Source organism: Prionailurus viverrinus, chromosome C1, assembly GCF_022837055.1.
Source record: "Prionailurus viverrinus isolate Anna chromosome C1, UM_Priviv_1.0, whole genome shotgun sequence".
In the NCBI taxonomy this organism is placed as follows: domain Eukaryota; kingdom Metazoa; phylum Chordata; class Mammalia; order Carnivora; family Felidae; genus Prionailurus; species Prionailurus viverrinus.
Genome location: NC_062568.1, coordinates 56,925,058 through 56,937,584, shown reverse-complemented (window position 1 = coordinate 56,937,584; position 12,527 = coordinate 56,925,058). Strand labels below are relative to the sequence as shown.

Sequence of the window (12,527 nt, the reverse complement as noted above, 5' to 3'; positions counted from 1 at the left end):
AATAAAGGTGTCCAAATGAATGTATTTCTATAATTTCAAAATAACATGGAATTTAGGTAAGCAGAAGCTATAGCACTGTGTAAATTCTACTTTAAAGAACTACAACTAGTTATACCTTGCAAAAAAAAACAAGGCAAACTGCACCATGGACTATCAGGGAAAATTCTAACTGCAAAACCACAGAAGGCGTAACAGAAAAGGGGCCAAAGAATAAAAAGTAGAATTCACATGAATGGTACAATTTCTACATGAAGAAAGACAAGATGAAGGTCTCCAGAGAGGAATATTGAATTGTCTAGGATTATAGAGTGGATGGCCAGAGGATATTAGATTCTACAAAAGATGAACCTGTGCTTTCTACCTGTGCTCCCACTTGGATCACTCATGTTTTTTTCTTGTATGGAAGAGCCTTCTTGGACTGGTTTTCTGTCCTTAGGCCTTTTATCCAATAAGAAACAGATCCCTGATTTCCTTGTGGTCTTGTGATTACTTGGAGCATCTGTGATTATTCCAACATCTTGTTCTTACTCAAAAGATTAGTCTTCCTAAAAACTCACTTTTCCAGCTTCTCTTACAGCTAGAGGAGACAAGACACCAAGTTCTAGCTGACAGAAACCTGTTAAGGAGCTAATGTTGTTGCTTTCCTACAGAGGAAAAGGGGGCAGAGGATATCCATCTGGCACAATCTCACCCTACCTCTTTCCTGAACTTAGATTCAATGCTATGTACAAAGGAGGAAAAGGATCTGATTCTTGATGGCAACCCTGAACAGGTAAACCAATGTTAGTTACCACCTTCCCTCTGGACTTCTTGCTAGGTAAGAAAATAAGTCCTTATATATTTCAGCCACTATTAGGTTTTCTGTTATTTTTTAATCCAAGAGGATTCTAAGATACAATATCCACTACTGTTAAGTCCTGGTAATCCAGGGACAAATCCATTTGGTTTCTGAGCTTAAGGATCTTACCATCCAGTGAAGAAGAATGAGATGCAAACAAGGAGTCCTGACGCATGTGTGGTAAAAGTGGGTACAAGGTGCTATTAGAGCAGAGAAGAATGAATGATTAAAGGCTATTGGTAGTGGCCAGGAAAGTTTCTGGGTGGAGGCAAAATCTGTGCTGGGTCTAGAAGAATGAGTGGCAATATTCCAAGGAGATAAGGATAAAAGCCAGGACATTTCAGGCAGAGGGACTGGCACAATTAAAGACAAAAAAGTGTGAAAGCATATGGTACATTCAGGAAATAAAAATTAATTTGGAAAAAGATGCTAATAAGGTAACTCTGAAAATGAATTAGTCTTTAAAACTAAAGGCAAGAAGTATAATAAGCACTGTAATCCAGCTGAAAAGGGGTTAACAATTCTGAAAGCACTATAAAAACACATTGGATTTGAACAATTCAGAAAAAAATAGTAGATGGTGGGAACCAGGTTTCTCACTGGGAATAGAAGGTTACAAACAAAGGGAAGAAGCTTGGAATGATACATGTGGTAATGGATTAGAAATGGAATCATCCGTATGAACTCATGTAGCGCTTTATATAAATACAGATGTCATATATAGAAATATTTGTAGATATGTATATACATGTTAGCAAGTTAGAGTATATACATATATTTCCTTACTCTGCTGGCTGAGAAGGCCTAGAAGTAACCACATCCCAGTAGCAACAAGCACATGAAGCACCCAAATCTTGGTTTCTAATACTATTCTCTAATAAAAGGAACTACTGCTCCTTGGAGAAATGACTGATGCTAGGACTGGGGCAAGGAATATACAAGATGAGTTTGGAGCATCTAATAAGTGCCAGAAAGTAAGGAAGTGCTCAAAAATAAAATACAACAAACAAACCCCCAAACCCCACAATGAAAGAGGTATGTTAAAGGGACATGTGAGCCAACTGAAAGAGCTCCTAATGGGGCCAAAGCTGAAACACTATGAGCAACAAAACAGTTTGGGTTATAACCCCCAAATAAAATAAATATCCATATGTCCATATGGATATAAATGATTGATTAAATAAATAAATGAAGGAAAGGAGACAAATTTCCCATGCAGAAGAATTCCAAATAACTTATGTAGATACTCCATCCTCAAGGGGGTAGACCATAACTTCTCATTCCTTAAGTGCAGGCTGCACAGAGTGACTTCCTTCTAAAGAGTACAGTATGGAGGGGCACCTGGGTGGCTCAGTTGGGTAAGCGTCCGACTTCAGCTCAGGTCAGGATCTCGAGGTTCCCAAGTTCGAGCCCCATGTCGGGCTCTGTGCTGACAGCTCAGAGCCCGGAGCCTGCTTCGGATCCTGTGTCTCCCTCTCTCTCTGCCCCCTCTCCCACTCACGCTCTGTCTTTCTCTCAAAAATAAATAAAACTATTTTTTAAAAAAAGAGTACAGTATGGAAAGGGGGAGAAAGTTAACTTTGAAGTAGCGAAACTTGACAAACACTAACTCAGGTAATCAAAGTTAACATCAACAGTGATGTCATGTTGATAGTATGTATTCTTTTTTTAATGTTTATTTTGAGAGAGAGAGGAAGAGAGAGAGAGAGAGAGAGAGAGAGAGAGAGAGAGAGGGAGAATGAGTGGGGAGAGGCAGAGAGAGAGAGGGAGAGAGAGAATCCCAAGTAAGCTCCATGCTGTTAGCACAGAGCCTGACTTGGGGCTCAGTTCCACAAACCACGAAATCATGACCTTAGCCAGAATCAAGAGTCAGACACTGAACTGACTGAGCCACCTAGGTGTGCCGGTAGTATGTATTCTTGACGTGATGTAATGAGAATGGCACTTTGCCTCTGTGTTCTTCTTCTTCCCCCCAAACCCATAACCCCAGTCTAATCGTAAGAAAAACATCAGACAAACCTCATTTGAGGAACATTCTTTAAAATACCTGATAGTACTCTTCAAAACCATCAAGGTTATCAAAAAAAAAAACAAGGTAATCTGAAGGGTGCCTGGGTGGTTTAGTTGGTTAAGCATTGGACTCTTGATTTTGGCTCAGGTCATGATCTCACGGTTTGTGGGATTGAGCCCTGTGTTGGGCTTTGCACTGGCAGAGCCCGTTTAGGATTCTCTCTCTTCCTCTCTGCCCTTCCCCTGCTCATGCTCTATTTCTCTCCCAAAGTAAACATTAAAAAAAACAAAAACAAAAACAAACAAAACAGTTAATCTCAGAAACTGTAAGGGCCAAGAGGAACCTAAGGAGACATGACAACTAAATGCAATGTGGTGTCCTGACTGAGATTCTGGAACAGAAAAAGGATATTAGGTGAAAACTAAGAAAATCCAAGTAAACTATGCACTTTACTGTAAACAGTAATGTATTGACACTGGTTCATTAATTGCGACTAATATACCATACTAATATAAGATGTTAATAATAGGAGAAACTTGGTATGGAATATATGGTAGCTATGCTATTTTCACAATTTTTCTATAAATCTAAAACTGTTCTAAAATGAAAAGTTTATTTAAAAGAATTAACTTTGTATGCTTACAGTCTATGATGTGAAGGGCAGACAGGGGGTGGGGGTAGGGGTGGGAGGTGTTTATAAGGCTGGAAATTTAGGCCGGAGCTAGATAGGAATCTTTCTACCAAATTAAGCAGTTTCAATGTTTTTCTAAAGGCACTGACAACAACTGAAGAGTTTTAAACAAGGTGAGCAACATGACCAGATTTGTATTCTATAAAGACTATTATGATGGTTTTATACTACCAAACTACCAAAGTCGGACACTTAACTGACTGAGCCACCCAGGCGCCCCTTTGCATGTATAGCTTTTAAAATCTTCATATATGATCCTGGTGCACATCAATGGTTGAGAACCACTCCTACACAGAACTGATTAAATGAGGGCTCCACACAATAAGAATTTGTCAGAGATCATGGGAGCTAGAGAAGACAGTAGCATGAAAATCAAGGAAGGGGCCAAGTCAAGACATTTTAGAGTCAGAATCAATAGTTTTGTTTTTGTTTTTGTTTTTTTTGAAATGACTAGATGTGAAAGCAGGATGAAGCCAAACATGAAACACAACTTCTGGCTTGGGTAGCTGGGTAGAGGATGAGACTATTCATGACAGAATTCAGAAAAAAGGTTATGACAATGGTGGGACAGTGGTAGAGAAGAGAAGATAGTTTGTTTGCACATGACAAATTTTAAGGATCCCACAATATATTTAAATGGGTATTGCAACATGAATTTAGGTAGCTGGTAGGCACTAGAGATGTAGATTTGGGAGACAGATCACTGGTTTCCAGGCGGTGGCTGAAGTCATGATGAATTGACCAAGAGAAAAAATGAGACAGACGGAACTCCTAGTAATACAACACTTAGGAGATGGGTAGAGGAAGAAGAATCAGCTTCTGTGATCAAATACTAAAGAACACTAAAAGAAACTAAAAATAACAGGTTTTGGAAGCAGAGATCAATGATGACCTTTATCAAAGTGTTTTGATCCTGGCTGTGCCAGCAGAAGGCAGAGTTGAGGAATAAGTAGGTCAATATGAGTAGGGGAGGTAGTGAATAGAGATGAGTCTGATAGGCGGTGGAAGGGAAAAGAGAGAACTTGGCTAAATCTTGAGGTGCCACCTGGATCAAAGAAGAGTTATTTGTTAAGATGCAGAGAATCTTGAGTATCTTTGTAGAATGAGACAAAACCTAATATTGAAAAAAAAAAAGAATGAAAATACTGGAAAGAGATGGATGGTTGACAAACAAATTTCAAAAAGTGGGAGGAAGGGTGGGGAATTAAGTACACCAAAAATATAGTTAACTATGTAAGATGTCAAGAACAATCTCATCCTCTGATGAGTGAGAACAGGTGAGTTTGTGGTGAAAGGGAAGATTGTTCAATGAGTCCTTTCCCAATACTCTCTTCTTAATAACTTTAAAAAAATTGTTTTTATTTTTTTTTGAGAGAGAGAGAGAGAGAGAGAGAGAGCAAGTTGGGGTGAAGGGCAGAGGGAGAGCAAGAATCTTAAGCAGGGCGCATGTCCAGCATAGAACCCAATGTGGGGCTCGATCTCATGACCATGAGATCATGATCTGAGCAGAAAGAGTCAGATGCTTAACTGACCGAGCCACCAGGCACCCCCCACCCGAATCCCTGATGCTCTCTTTGTGAAGAGGCTGCAAGGTAGGGAACTTGAGAAAAAGTGGAACAGAAAAAAATGGAAAAGAAAACTAACAACATTTGAGTAAAGGAATGTTAACAGCTAATTGGTCCATCTGAAGTTGTGATTCACATTAGTGATCATTTATTGGTGGCCTCCTGAGCACTCACTCCCCACTAATAAATAGCTCATGTATTTGAAATCTTTGAGTTTATAGAGAAGCCACAGGAGACCTGGCTGAAACTAGAGGTGAACTGTTTATGCTAAGCCAATCAGCCACATTCCAAACCTATGGGTATAGTGATTGGTTTAGAGGTAAGTATGTGACTAAACTTGTCCAACAGAGTGCACCTTAGGTCTACTGCCAGAGATTTTAGGACAAAGATGGTTTCTCGTACCTGTTATGGATGAAAGAGGAAACATGATGCCCTGTAGCTGCTGAAAGCTGTTACTAGTTAGCTCAGGCTGCCTTAACAAAATGCCAAGGACTGGATGGTTTAAAAAGTAGAAATTTATTTTCTCACAGTTCTGGCAGCCAGAAGTTCAGTATCAAGGTGGTATCAGAATTGGTGAGGTTCTGGTGAGGTATCTCTTGCTGGCCTGTAGACAGCTGTGTCCTCCATGCATGCTTGGGGAAAGAGATGTCTCTCTAGTGTCTTTCTTCTTATAAGGACACAGTTGTTTGTTTTTAATTTTTTTAAATGTTTATTTATTTTTGAGAGAGAGAGAGACAGAACACAAGTGGGGGAGGGGAAGAGACAGAGGGAGATACAGAATCTGAAACAGGCTCCATCCAGGCTCTGAGCTGTCAGCATGGAGCCAGACAGGAGGTTCACAAACTCAGGAATGGAAAGATCATGACCTGCGGTTGAAACTGGATGCTTAACTGAGCCACCCAAGCACCCCAGGACACAGTTTTATTGGATTAGGGCCCCACCATTATGATCTCACTTAACTATTATTACCTCGATAAAGGCCCTATCTCCAACAGTCACACTGGGGGTTGGGGCTTCAACACATGAATTGGGGCAGAGTTGGGGAGACACAATTCAGTACATAACAAAAGCCATCTTGGTCTGGCCTCAGGATGGTACAACTTTAGGGCGAAACTAACTCTGAAAGAAAAATTGAAAGATAAAAAGAAGTTAGATGCCATTGTTAAGTAGCTGGATTAAGTTTCATTTGAAGCCTGTCCTACCTCTGGCTTTTTCAGTTATTAAGCCAATACATTCCCTCAATTATTTAAGCCAATCTGAGCTTTCTGTTATCTGTAACCAAAAGTAACCTGATAGTGGGGCACTTGGGTGGCTTAGTCAGTTCAGCATCCCACTCTTGATTTTGGCTCAGATCATGATCTCAGGGTCATGGGATTGAGCCCTGTGTTGGGCTCCAGGCTGAGCTTGCAGCCTGCTCAAGACTCTCTCTCTCCCTCTGCCCCTCTCTCCGCTTGAACTCTCTCTTTCTCTCTCTCTCTTAAAAAAAAAAAAAAAAAAGTAACCTGATAAAGCAGTTATATGATTTCCTCTACCACCTGGCAGTCTGGGGGCAATATATTTGTTTTTATCTAGATTAGGCCTGTCCAGGCTGGTAGTACAGAAAGTAGTGGTGACTTAGGACAGTGGAATTGAGGGTGAACAGAACTGATGACCATGAAATAAGCCCAAAATGACCAGAAATAAAAAATAAAGAGGATAGAGGAGAAGGAGGGATGAGGGTGGGGTGCAGCTGATGGACTTCACGGGGCTTAAGTCTGGGTTAAACAGAAATAAGGGAAGGGGGGGGCACCTGATGAAGCATGCAACTCTTGATCTCAGGGTTATAAATCAGAGCCCCATGTAGAGATTACTTAAAAATAAAATCTTACAAAAGATTTTATTTTCTTTTAGGAAAGAAAAGAAAAGAAAAAAGAAAAGAAAAAGAAGGGGAAGAGAGATAGAATGTATGGGTTGATAATGAGGCCTTCAGAGTTTATTAACCCATGTCACCTAGTAACAAAAACAGTAACAGTGTAACAATGGGAAGGAAATCCTGCTTTCAATGAGAGAAGCTCTTATATGTGGCTAGAAAGAACCACAAGGTTATAAACACCCATGAAAGAGAAACTTTAGCATGGACAGGAGCTAAAAACATGATGGCCATCCACCACCTCATTTTAACCTTCTGAAGGTCATTACAACAGATCTCCATTCCTTGCTCTTCAGGAAAAATCTCCTACTGGACACACCTATGAAAACAGCCTTTGGGGTGCGTGGCTGGCTCAGTCAGTAGAGCATGTGACTCTTGATCTCGGGGTTGTGCGTTGGTATAGAGATGACTTAAAACAATTAAAAACAAACAAGCAAACTGGGTTTGTCAAACTGAGGTCCTATGACAATTTTTTAAATCGTGTTTTTATTATGACAATCTAAAAACAAAATCAATAGGAGCAAAGGTATAACTGCTACTTGATTTCAGTGCCTGGGTTTGCATTTATGATCTTGTTGGCAACAAGCAGCACAGATATAATATGGAAATGAAGCGTCTGAGTATATAGCACACCGCAAAAGATTCTGCAGTATTTCAAATTGAGAAAAGTGGTAAGGGAATTGAGAAGATACACAGCACATGATAGTAAAGATGGGCTGAAGTCAAGTGAACCTACGTGGAGGAGGTCAGTACCTAATTAATAATGAGAGCTGCAATTTAGTTTTGGTAACACATCAGCAGTCACATTATGCTGTTAATTTGAATTGTATTGGCCTTGTGATGGTATTTATACTTATTTTGATCTTATAGTTGAAAAAGAGCTCTATGCACAAGGACTTTTACCTAGATTTGTATAACAATATGTCAATTTAAGTCAACCCAGAGATCTGAGAATTTTTTCCCCTTTAAATGGAGGTTTATACATTTTTCAACATTGAGAAATACTGTATTAGGAGATTCTGTTCCAGAGAATTCTCTTATTCCTTTTTTTTTTTTTTTAAGTTTATTTTGAGACAGAGAGTGGGACAGGCACAGAGAACGAGGGAGAGATAGAATCCCAAGCAGGCTCTGCAATGTCAGTGCAGTTCCCAACCAGGGGCTCAAACTCACCAACCGCGAAATCATGACCTGAGCTGAAGTCAGACGCTTAACTGACTGAGCCACCCAGGAGCCCCTCTTATTCCTCTTTAATAGCTGACATATTGCAAAGTAGGGCAGAATCACCTCAAGTCTTCTTGGAAAGCAGTTTCAAGTGGAGAGGCAAAGGGTTTGGACTAAGTTGAGTGCAGGCTCTGCCACCGGCTACCACACAACCTGTGACGGGATACTTTAATTTACTCAAAGGTGGCTAATAAGAGTATTCTAAGATATAGGAAGGTCACAGAAGGTGATCTATGTAAAATATATATGTAATGTAGTTCTGGATACATGGTAAGTGCTCAGTAAACTTTAGCTGATATTACTGTCATTATCATTAACTTATAACTTCCAGAAGGCTTCATGAACACCACAGAATCAAGCCTTGCACTATACTTCTTAAACAGCCCTAAAGTTGTCCCAACTTCCCAAGAAGGTAAGACTAATTTAACAATGAAGTAGGGAAGCAGAGTAGAAAGTGCTAAACTAAGAATATAATAAGCCTCAAGTTCAAGTCCTGGTCCAACCATCTATTATCATGACTTTTAGAAAAGTCACTTACTGGGCCTGAACCCATTGGCTCATTTGCAAAATGGAGATAATTCCGAAGTTACAAAGTTCTTGCACAGAACGTTATAAAATACATCATACCTCACAAATATAAAGTCAAATTATTATTCAGTGAATTCCAGAAACATTTCTATATGGCACTTGTTGGGATGAACATTGGGTGTTACATGTAAGTGATGAATCAATCACTAAATTCTACTCCTGAAATCATTATTACACTGTATGTTAACTAACTTGGATTTAAATAAAATTAAACAAAAATAAATGGCACCCCTTAAAGCTTGAAAAGGAAAAAAATCCATCAGATGAAAAATTAGTAAATTATTAGGAACACCATTCCCACCTCCTACTGTTGAGCAATCAGGTACTGAAATGGTAAATTAGGACATCAAGCCAAACTGAAATTAACAGTCGAGCCTTTTACTTACTGCAACGGTGTAAGCAAGAGGCAACAAGAGGCACCAGCTCTCCAGCATTCCATTTTTCCCTGCGGAATGGCACTCGGTAAGGATCACGTAGATGCAGCACAGATGGGGGAAATTGTCTCCTGCCTTTTTATGGATCCATGGGCAAAGGGGAGTGGGGCTGGGGGAAGAAGAGCTAAGAGGGGAATAGTACTGAGCCACCAAAGTGGAGAAAGTATCTCAGCAGCAGTCCTCATTATTGAGCATGACTGCCCAGGGGAGTCTTGACTGCAATCACTCCAGAAAACTGCAATGCACTGGCTGTACCCCAATTCTTGTCTGGGAATGGTAGCTCTTCCCATGAGGCCTTCCAGGAAAATCTTGTAATTGCCTATGGTCAGGCCTGAAACATCACACATAGGATTCTGACTTGGAGCCAGACTCCTCACCCAAAGAAATAAAGGATACAAACACTCTTTACCTAAACATACAATAAACCTTATTCCAAGAAATTATATAAACTAAAAAAAATCAATAAATTTAGGAATTATTTTTTAAAGCCCATGAATAATAATGCCATAGCAAGTTGCTTAAGAACATTATATATATATGTATAGATAGATGCATGCATACATACATACATAATGTTATATATGTATATATAAAATATTTTTTAAAGACTTATTTTTAAGTAATCCCTACACCTAACATGGGGGTTGAACTCACAACCCCAAGATCAAAGTCACATGCTCTACTGAATGAGCCAGCCAGGAGTCCCAAGAAAGAATTATATATTTAACCTCGATCACATCATGTAGAGAAACCTTTGTGATCTTCAATCTATAAAAGGTCTTATTTCTAATATTATCTGTAAGTCAGCTGTTAAAAGCTCAGAACTACATTTTCTTTTTTTTTTTTTTAAGTTTATTTTGAGAGAGAGAGAGAGCACATGTACATGTGGGCACAGGGGACAGGGTGGGGGGTGGAGAGAGAGAGAGAGAGAGAGAGAGAGAGAGAGAGGAAGAGAGACAGAATCCCAAGCAGGCTCCATGCTATCAGCACAAGCCTGACCTGGAGCTCGATCCTACCAATCGTGAGATCCTGACCTAAGCCCCTGACCTGAGCAACCCATGCACCCTAGAACCATATGTTCTATAGAAACATTTTAAATGGTGATTAAGATACAAGACTAGCCCACACATGCTTTTTAAATCCATAATGTGGATGAAAAGAAATTTGTTTATTTTAAATGATCTTAGAAAACTGGCAAATTTCATTTTCCCAACAGCTGAAACACTGCCAATCCATAATGCCTGGGGCAACATGAATCTTATTTAATACAAAAACAATATGATTCTTTTAAAACAACAACAAAACACATAAAACTTGTCAGCCATTTTTTTGCCACCTGATAACATAAGGTGTGTCTACAAGTGATGTTGTTTAACTAAAAACTAGATGTGGACATCAAAATAAGTGTTGACCCTTCAAGTAAGTCACTTTGAGAGATTACCATTTATTCCAATGATAAACATCTTTGAAATTCTATTTTCAGATAATGTCCTCATAGCAGGCCTATCAATTGTTTTTCGTATCCTCAGTGGTGGCAAACTCTTTGCTTGAAGATAATACCCTTAATTTTTTTTTACAGTAAGTTGTTGTTCTTGTTGCTATAACATAACCAGCTTAGAAAGATCATATTCATTGAGAGCTAGCTTCTGGTATGTTCTGTTTCCTTAAACAGCCTTAAACAGTCATACCTCATAAATCAAGTTCACACAGTATATACTGTACTAACACAAATGATAGTATCCTGTGTGCTTATTCTTTTTTAAGAAGCCAAAACTATCTGGAAATATGAGCTGAATGTTTTTTTTTAACATCAATAGCAAAATAGAAAATATACAGGGGATAAGGTTCCTCTTATGATTATAACAAACATAATATGAAATACGCAGGAATAAACTTAGCCAGAAATGTATAGAACTGATATGAAGAGAGCTATACAACTCTACACAGGGGCATGGAAGATAATTTTAATAAATAGGAAGACGGTACATGGGTTTCTGAAGCTGAAGATTAATATTGTAAAAATGTAAATTCTCACCAAAATCATCCATAAAATTAAAGAAATTCATTCAAAATTCCAAAAATGTTTTTGAGAAGCTTAAACAAATAATTTAAAAGTTTATCTGGAAGAATACACATGCAGAAAGTGCCAGGAAAATACTGGAAGGGAAATAGTGATGCTAGTTGCGGTGGCATCGGGGAAAGGGGGGTAGGGAAGTACTCATTTTTCCAGACATTAGAGTACACTATACATCAAGTATGTGTATACTTAGCCATGTCTCTAGTGCTAGGATATATAGTCAAAGCAGTGAAAAAGAATAGATAATCCAGAAACTAGTCAAAATGCATGTAAGAATTCTATTTGTAACAAAGCTAGTATTTCAAATCAGTAGGTTATGGTTGGACTATTCAAAAAAGTGTTTGAAGAACATGGGCTACCAGGGAGCCTGGCTGGCTCAGCTGGTGCAACCTGTGACTCTGGATCTTGGTGTGGTGGGTCCAAGCCTCAACTTGGGTGTGGAAGGAAGGAAAGAAAAGAAAAGAAAAGAAAAGAAAAGAAAAGAAAAGAAAAGAAAAGAAAAGAAAAGAAAAGAAAAAAAGAAAGAAAGAAAGAAAGGAAGGAAGAGAAAGAGAGCGAGGAAGAAGAAAGGAAGAGAGAGAGAGAGAAAGGAAGGGGTGCCTGGCTGGCTCAGTCGGTGAAGCATGTGACTCTTGATCTCGTGATTGTAGGTTCAAACCCCATGTTGGGTATCGAGATTACTTAAAAAAATAAAATCTTTAGGGGAGGTGCCTGGCTGGCTCAGTCAGTACAGTATGCAACTCTTGGTCTCGGGATCGTGAATTCAAGCCCCATGTTGAGCGTAGAGCCTACTAAAAAATAAATAAATAAAATATAAATAAATCAATAAAATCTTTAAAAAAGAAAAAGAAAAAGAAAATGGCCTACGTATTTGGAAATAATAAATTTATATGCCAATGCTATATCTAACACCAAAATAAATTCCAGGTAATGTAAAAAATACTCCTTAATAGGCCTAAAATATATATGTGCTTACTAAAAAGTAGGGTAGAAAAGACTCTTTTGAACATGACGCCAAAGCTAAAAAGTTAAAAATGAAAGAAAAAGACTAATATATTGTTTATAAAAGCTTATGGGGGATTTTGAGGGAAGATGGCGGCGTAGGAGGACGCTGGGCTCACCGCGCGTCCTGCTGATCACTTAGATTCCACCTACACCTGCCTAAATAACCCAGAAAACCGCCAGAGGATTAG

At 38.9% G+C, this 12,527-nt stretch overlaps 1 protein-coding gene across 5 annotated transcripts in view; it reads right to left on the bottom strand.

The window, feature by feature from the left end:
- The window catches only part of METTL8 (methyltransferase 8, methylcytidine), a 103,944-nt gene that overhangs the window by 69,183 nt on the left and 22,234 nt on the right, over nt 1-12,527 (bottom strand). The window contains exon 1 of one of the 5 annotated variants that reach the window (XM_047872960.1): nt 5,634-5,750. The exons of the other annotated variants lie outside the window; for them this stretch is intronic. The gene's annotated coding sequence lies outside the window, so the exon portion shown is untranslated. Of the gene's footprint in view, nt 1-5,633; nt 5,751-12,527 lie in introns of those variants that run through there. 5 annotated transcript variants of the gene reach the window in all.